Source organism: Ranitomeya imitator, chromosome 1 (assembly GCF_032444005.1).
Source record: "Ranitomeya imitator isolate aRanImi1 chromosome 1, aRanImi1.pri, whole genome shotgun sequence".
Taxonomy (NCBI): Eukaryota; Metazoa; Chordata; class Amphibia; order Anura; family Dendrobatidae; genus Ranitomeya; species Ranitomeya imitator.
This window is the reverse complement of record NC_091282.1, coordinates 769,524,110-769,532,098: the sequence shown is the minus strand read 5'-3', so window position 1 is coordinate 769,532,098 and position 7,989 is coordinate 769,524,110.

Below are 7,989 nucleotides of genomic sequence, written 5' to 3'. Positions count from 1 at the left end.
CATTAGTGATCTCTCCTCTTTCTTTAGAGCCTCCAGGAGATGTTGCTGCAACATGCTGTCTTCAGAGCATAGTAGGACACCCTATTTTCTAACGGGTGCTGCCACCACTGGGGAAAAGGGGGGGGGCAACCGGACCACATCAACTCCAATAGTTTTACCGTTACCCACCTATATAACCCCCCCTCACCCTCCACCAAACCAGCAACAACACCACTAGACAAATAATTTTCCTCATTCACACCCACCACCACATTCACTGCTGCTGGACCAGTAACAACAGTGTGTGACATTTTGACCTCCACATCATCAGGCACATCGGGCTCAGTCTCTTCCATAGAACTGTAGGTGAACTCACCCCTGGTTTTACTTGTGCCGTCCGCATGATCAGTAGGTATTTTCCGCTGCGTCACAGTAGCTACCAGCCGCCGCTAATCCTTAGTATCAGCTGACCAGTGGCACCAACACAGAATAGGACTTTGGTGGGCGGGCTGGAGCTCCCAGCCCGACAACCCCCTCACTTCCACCCCTTCTCAACTAAGCCATCAGCGGCAACAACATTCAGGGGTGCCGAGGCTACTGGAACTACCCGACACTGGAACATCCCCCCCCAACTGAGGAGCACACTACAGTATTATGGACTTATCGTACACCTTCACTTTCCAGCCTTTCGGCTGATGCACCTCCTGCTTTGTCCCCACTAGTGATGAGCGAATATACTCATTACTCGAGATTTCCCGAGCATGCTCGGGCGTCCTCCGAAGTATTTTTTAGTGCTCGGAAATTTAGTTTTTATTGTCGCAGCTGAATGATTTACATCTGTTAGCCAGCATAAGTACATGTGGGGATTGCCTGGTTGCTAGGGAATCCGCACATGTACTTATGCTGGCTAACAGATGTAAATCATTCAGCTGCGGCAATAAAATCTAAATTTCCGAGCACTAAAAAATACTCGGAGGACAACCGAGCATGCTCGGGAAATCTCGAATAAAGAGTATATTCGCTCATCACCAGTCCCCACTACTACAAGAAGAGACTGAGCTCTGCGCCTCACAACCTCGCTTTGTAATCTCCCCGCGCCTTTGCACCAGATCCACAGTAGAACTCTGTCTGGGCAACGGGGCTTATACAACGAGCGGACCTTGATGCCGATTCAGGGGGTACAGGTAGGGTGGCATACACATAGCTTAACGCTTCCTGCAGCTTTGGCTTGGTGTTCTTTGCCTTTTTCTTCTGGCCCAAAGGGGCCTCCTCTGGTAAATCGTCACCAAGATGGAAATTCTGAATTCATACTAGGGACTCTAGGGGCTTAAAGGGAACCTGTCACCCCGTGTTTTGCGATATGAGAAAAATATCGTTCAATAGGGCCTGAGCTCTGCTTTACAAGAGTGCCTTTATTATCCAGATTCCCCACCTTTGCAGAGAAAATACCGTAGTAATCTTGTCGTTTTCTGCTGTCAATCGGTCCAGTCCGATGGGCTGTGCCTAATCTCTGTCTCTCCCCCCCGCTCCTCGGCGTGTCAGATGTAACTCAATCTGTGAATAGCACAGACCACGCTAATTTTTTGCGTTTGCGCAGTACATTTGCCGCTAGCGCATGCGCAGTATGTATTGCCCAACAGTGGGCAAAGCATACAATACATCATTGCGCATGCGCCGGTTTATTACTGTAACCTCTGTGCCCCGGAAGTCTCGGTATGCAAATTTGCATATCGAGACTTCCGGGGCACAGAGATTACAGGGAAAAACCGGTGCATGCGCAATGATGTGTTGTATGCTTTGCCCACAGTTGGGCAAAGCATACTGCGGAGGCGCGAGATGACACTTTAGTTTCAATGAATTTTATTTTCATTAACATAGTAATTTTACAACAGGCTCCTGCACAAGGGAGTTCAGTAAACTTTTATATGAACAAAGAAAAGGGAGTATACATATATAAACACAACTTCAGCAGTCCAAATATGACGAGACAAGTACATGGGGAAATATACAAGCGAGATGACACTTTAATGCGCAGGCGCTAAATACGTCGGGACGAAAATTCGTAGTGAAAGCCGGAGGTGGGGAGAATCGGCGATTAAGCCCCGTCCATCGGACCGTGGTGATTGACAACAGAAAACGGCGAGATTAATACGGTATTTTCTCTGCAAAGGTGGGGAATCAGGGGATAATAGAGGCACTCTTGTAAAACAGAGCTCAGGCCCCATTGAACGATATTTTTATCTCCTATCGCAAAAACGGGGTGACAGGTTTCCTTTAATCTCGGCCATTTGTGCCCCTCCCTGGCCGCTGTGGTCACTTTCATCCCCAGAGTCGGCAGAACTGTGCCCAGTTGTCAAAGTTGCCTATCCTGCAAGGAGCTTGCTGCACGTGGCCTGCGGGTGACTTGGCAGGCTGCCAGGTGGAGCTTTCTGCTGGTCATCATCACTCATCATCCACCTGGCTCTCAGGCCGCAGCCCATCTACCTTTGCTATCCTAGTCACTTCTCCAAATCTGTCCTCATTCATTAGTTTTTCCTTGAAAGGACCACTCCTCTCTGATGAAGGCTTTCCTTACCTCCAGCTCATTTATTTCAGGTTTCAGTCTCTTTACCTAAGCCTGGAGTTGGGTCTTCCTCGGTTTGGAGGCACCGCAGCTCCTCCCAGAGCCTCGCCATGGTCTTACTTCAGGGGTGGGCAATTAGTTTTCCCCAAGGTGTCACAGAGATCGTGAAAGTTGTGGAGGGCCGAACCAATAGGCAGAAATTAATTCTGCTTAATATCGATATAATTATATTATTGATAATTTTATTAATTGTATCACTTAATATTGAGCAGAATTAAGTATGCAAACATCCCCCCTATATATCGTATGAATCCATGTCACCCCCCCCAGCCTCCCCATGCCCACCAAAGCAGCTCATACACAAGAAAAAACAAGAACAAAAAGACCACCACATACTCACTTTGGTCCTGTTCCCTGGCGCTCTGTTCTCTCCCTGCTTCCGATGCACGGACTCTGCGGAGTACACAGATGACGCGATGAAATGACGTCATCGCGGCAGCCGTTACACATGCCGATTGGTGGAGGAAGTGACCGGAGGCCCCTTCTCAACTAAAGGCAGAGGTGTATCTACAGTAGGTACTCTGGCACCTGGGGCAAGAATTCAGTTTGGTGCCCCCTTTCCCAAGTACATATGCGATGTGCACACGTACCGACAAGCTGCTCTCCCTAATGCTCTCAATGTTCAGTGAAAAGCTGAGAGAAGCAGGAAGAGAAGATCATTGTCACAGACAGGAAAGTTGCATGAGTGAAGTGTCCATGTAATGACTACTGGAACCTGTAAAGCTGAATCTGAATCCTGACATTGCAGGCTTATGAATTCTCACAACTAATGCACTGCACACTTTTAGGACTCTCCCTGGCCGGTGGCAAAAGTGGACGGTCATGCCAGCACAAGCATTCGACTTGTATACTTCTGGCCACATACCAACTAGACGTGTCTAACCTCACTCAGTTCATTTTCATTGAGGTATACATGTCTAGTCCGCGTGTGACCGCATGTAGGTAAATCGCCGGCACGAGAGAATCCTAACAGCGAGCAGTGAGCACTGAGAATTCAGAAGTTTGCAGTCACGTAGAATAACTAGGTTTGTGATCAGTCTGCAGACAACCCCTTTAATGCTCCTAACAAATAAAAATATGAGAATTAGTCATTATCACAAATATTTACATCCAGGTACCTTATAGATGACGTTGTCTCTGGAGTCGTTCTTCTTGTCCAGACACCACGATGAGCTTTCTCATCCACAGCCGTCTCTGCAGACTTCCATATTCTCTGGTCTTCCGCAGCAAATCTCAACTATACCTTTAAAGATACCAGTGTCATTATAATGCTCCCGAATAAAAATTATCTGCCCCTCACTATATGGTCTGCACAAAATATGACCCCACGCGGTCCCTCTTATGGTACATGCTCTTCAAACTAACCCCCTCTTCACACTGTCCTCCCTAAAGGCCCCGTGTATACTATACCCTCTCATCACACTCCCCCCTACTTGGTATACTCTTCCCTCCTGGCTGTAGTCTTACACTGTCCCCACCCATGCTACGCCACTACTCAGTTTCTATTCTGTGCCCACTCACTTTTCGCCATCCATACTGTCTCCTCACACTATTACCATCTCCTCTCATATCCCCCGTTAACAGTACTGTCTCCTCATATTTACCCACTCTCTATACTGCCTACTCACACTCCTAACACCCCATACTGTGTCTGCACACATCCCATCACCCTTACTCCCCATACTGTGTGCGCATACATTCCCTCGTTCGCTCCCCATACTGTCTGCACCCATCCCCCATACTGTTTTCTCGTCCATGCCCCATTCCGTTTCCTCATACATGCTCTGTATCTCCCCCTTTGCTCATTTTGCGTCCTCAAATCCCCCATCCACCGACACACACACACATTAAATTCCCCCATCCCGAAGCTAAATCCCCCCCTGCACTTAATCTTTGGTGTCTTCAGCTCTACTGGATCACTTACCACCAATGTGCTCCTTTGTAGTGCGGCGAGTGACATCAGCAGCGTGATCACACGATCTGATCACGCTGCTCGCGTCGCTCTGACCCAGTGGTCAGAGCCTCAATTGTACTCGCGAGTACAATTGATACCTGGGAGCCGGCGTGCTGCAGCTTCTCTGTGCCAGCTGTCAGTTTAACAGCCGGTACAGAGAACAGATGACTCCCAGTCCGGAGAGTGGTAGAATGCAGCCAATATGGACTGCCGCATTAGGCGGCCCGACTGCCCCCATCCTACATACGCCTGAGTCCATCAGCGGCGCAGCGCCACAGATGGAAACAGCAAGCAGGCGGGCATTGTGCGGCCCTTGGACCTCTGGGTGCCAGCCCCACGGCTGTCTCGGTCCACGGGCCAGAGACAGCCAGAAGGCTGGACTTCGCCCAGGTCTGTCTCACTCACATCTTCATACTCACGGAGGTGGCTGAGAGCCTGGGAGGCATAGGTGGACAGACTCCTAGGGTCTCTGCAGCCCCCAACCTTCCACAGTGAGGTTGGCCTTACCTCTGTGAGCACTCAACTTTCCTCCGTAAGGACCGCCATCATGCACACTTGTCCTCCATGTTGGAAGCCTTACGACCTCTCTGGGTCTCCGTAGACCCGGCGGGGAAGGGTTTTGAAACACATTACTGCGTCTGTTGGAGGAGCGCCTCACCCCCGAGTCCTCTGATGTGCAGGCAGTTAGCTGGTTCCTTCTGCCCTCCACTTGCCTGGTCTGGAGAACAGAAGCCTGGGACTTTGCTACATCGCTCATCCCAGAAAACCCATTCCCTCCCTCGGTAGGAGAGAAGGTCCCCAGGTACAGAGGTGTTGTGTCTCAGGAACACACAGCAGGATCAGTAGCGACCACAACCTCAATTACCATAGTGATCAACGAATGAGCAGAGCTGTACTCACTATTCTGCTGGTGCAGTCACTGTGCACATACATTACTGTCACACACAGTGTAGGAAAGACTAAGTGCAAACTGGAGGAATAAGTGGGAAGGGAACCCAACACTAGGGAAGGGGGAAGTGAAGACCCTTAGGCAGATCTAACGTCACCCGGTCTGCCCCAAGCATCTCTATATAGGTTCCTATCGCTGAGCAGGATACCTAACCCTTGCCTGACCCTGGCGATAAGCCTGCATAGGGAAGGATGGGATAACACTAGTCAATCCTCACTACCACTAAAGACAGATTGGATGCACAAATAAGAGGAACACAGCTTGAGTAGACTCAGAGAGAAACAGACGTCCTCCAAGCACCAAAGAGGAAGATAGACTGCTATAGCTTCCAGTCTCAATATGGAAAGGTCACCTGTAACTTCCAGCAGCAAGCTTGGGCTTATAAACACCCTGGTCTAGGTGTGTCAACTAGAGCCGGGGGAAGGCTACCACTGGGTCCTAGAGTCAGAAGGACCAGGAAGAAGTCTGCAAAGCAAACTGCTGAAACCTTCTGCAGTCAGATGCAGAGCGACAGCTGCAACCTCTGACTCACCCATGACAATTACATTACTGATCCAGAGTTAGATCCTGTATTATACTCCAGAGTTACACTCACTATTCTGCTGCTTATGTACATTATGGCTTTTATACGATGATCTTCTGTAATATAATTGCACCACGTCTGATGCCACCGATAGTAGTGGGTACAGGTGGAATGTCTCTCATACTCAGTGCCACCTATAGTCACTGGACCAGGCCCTATCAAAATATCCTGTGCAGGAAGTGATGTTGAAAACTGTATCAGAAGTAACCCTGGAGACAGGAGTGTGCCAATCATTGTTATGGTAACAGGCGAGTGTGTTGCTGGTTCTGGGCATGACGCTGGTGGCTCCTCTGTGAGAAGCATCTGGAGCGATTTCTTCGTTTCCCCCGTCAAATAAATCAATGTCATGTGTGACCATGAGACATCCTGGAGGCGGAAGGTGCATGGTCACGGGGTCTCATGGCGCAGGTTCCCGGGTCACACCAAGGGCTTGTTGTGATAGCTCCTGCCAGTGTTCTGGGCGAGCGAGGTGCGAGTGTCCCAGTGACGTCATGCCGGGATCAGGGCGTCATCTCCAGAGCTCAGTGAGCCATCCAGGTCTGTTTAACCCCTCCACAGCCCACAGTGGCTGCAAGGAACAGTGTACAATGGAGTAATATCAGAGGTGAATAAACCAAGACGTGAACGTCTGTCCCCCCTCAACCATCACAGGAAATAGGAGGTTAAGGGCTAGTAATCACAGGTCGGCCTCAGTTTACATGCGGCCATCTGTCTGAAGTTCTCTTGCTTCTACCGGGGTTCAGTCACATCAACACAATGGCATGTTCTAGAATTGAGGGGGTTAAAGACCCATACATGAGTTAGGCGGGGGGGGGGGGGGGTTTATAGCCCCAAAGGAGAGCTTCTAAATTTACCCAGCCACATTGTCTGCACAAGAACAGGAGAAGAAAAGAAGAAAGAGCTGAGAGGCTCGCATGGGCGAGGGGCTCTCAGGGGTGCCCCCCGGGTGGGTAGAGGCTGCTATGCACGGCCAGAGGTCTACAGCAACTCGTCTGGCTCAACAGAAAGAAAGCAATGATGAGGAGGAGGAAAGTGAATGGTCCCTATAGTGAGGGAGGAATTCTCAGGGATACTAAGGGCCCTTTTGTCACAGCATATATAACTAGGCAGACAGGACCAGCTCCAGGAGGGGTAACATCACTGCCATGGAGAGCTCACCTATTGCACCAACCATCATGGGGAGACTGGCACAGCTTGCACCATATGACCAGGAAATAAAAATTATCAGGCTACAAAATATGGAGGAGCCACTGAGTGAGGCTTGGAGAGCGAAGGCTCCATCCTCCACACTTCTGTACAGGCTCTACAGAAACACAAGGAGAGAAAGGCCCAGGGCCACAAACAAGGGGAGCACAGCCCAGAGCACGGTTATGGGTGTGCAGCCCAACCAAGAGTGCACGGCCAGGATGGTAGGGACGAGGGCCACAGCCAGAGGGGCATGATGCGTCACTTCAAAGCCTCAATATTAGGCCTCCTTCAACCGTCCTGGTGATTCTGGAAAAAACAGGGAAAGGGCAGAGGATTATTCAGCTCATCAAGTGTTGGAATGTAGCCTCCATCACAATATGTGGTGCAGGGACTCCAGCCCAGCAGTTGGGTAACAGACAAGAGGAAGGGCGTTCCAGCATCCACAATGTACAATAGGGTTAAAGCATGACTTTTAATAATAAAATATAAATACACCACATGGGGTCCCCCCTCTATATACTAACCAACAAATACTAAACAGACATCTGCAGGCTGATATTAATGGGCTGGGACAAAGCCATGAATGCCCACTCCCAGACTAAGAACACCAGCCCTCCACCACCCCAAATCTGGCGCTTAGCCTCCTTTCGTTCCACATAATCCATTAAAGCCTATGTGCCACAAGGATCTGGATGGCTTGGTGAGAAGTCACA